Consider the following 928-nt stretch of genomic DNA (forward strand, 5'->3'; position numbering starts at 1 on the left):
CACTCCCAAGCAGATTTCAGTGTCGTCTCTAGTTTAGCAATCAAAGTGTAATGAAATTATAATTTTTTGTGAGATATATTGTTGATCGACTGCGTCAGACGGGTCTCCCATTCCGTTTTCTATGACCGGAAACTCGGACTCCAACGGTGCGTTTTCTGTGCGTTGGGGCTACAAGTTATAAGAAAGTGGTGACGTCTTTGAGCGGTTGTTTTAATATTCCGAACAATGTGAAGACGTTTCGCCGCCAGAGTCTTGGACTATTAATAATTTCCAAGACGCCGATGACAAATAATATACCTCTTCATTCTCCCTAGCTCAAAGTTCGAAGTTATTTCAGGGGTAACTATACATAATCAGCTTTATGATTTCCCCGTGCTAGACGTTTGACACGTTATGGGTTGGCGGTGTTAGCTTGTTATATCATTACACCGGATGTAAAGGTGGACGCTTCTGTTGCCAAAGCTTACAGCACGGTATGTGGCCCGCGGTATCTATGATTTCACCAGTTGTTAATGTTCGTATCAGTGTGTGCTTGTTACTTTTGTTTCATAAGTGTTGTTGATACAGTATCTGTGCCCCTTGAAAGGTAACCAATAAAGTGCGGAACAGTGGACGCAGGCGCGGTCTGTGGACGAAAGCGTTTTCCGCGCGAAGTGAAGTTAATGTGAGACAGGCATCGGTCGGTCGAGAAGATGAATCCTTCCGTTTGTGACGATGTTCACAGAGGGACTTTCCCTGGCACTGAGCAGGTGGCACCGATGGCACTGATGACTTAAAACTTTAAGGAGAACATTTCTCGTTACGTCCCCCTTCTTCGGTGTAAACTTTCCCTCATCACATGTATCGAAACCGCTTCGGTATTCTCCAATTCTTGTTGCCCAAATTGCATCGTCATTTCTCTCTCCAGCTAGTTTCTCCTGCGTATATT

Source organism: Penaeus monodon, chromosome 20 (assembly GCF_015228065.2).
Source record: "Penaeus monodon isolate SGIC_2016 chromosome 20, NSTDA_Pmon_1, whole genome shotgun sequence".
In the NCBI taxonomy this organism is placed as follows: domain Eukaryota; kingdom Metazoa; phylum Arthropoda; class Malacostraca; order Decapoda; family Penaeidae; genus Penaeus; species Penaeus monodon.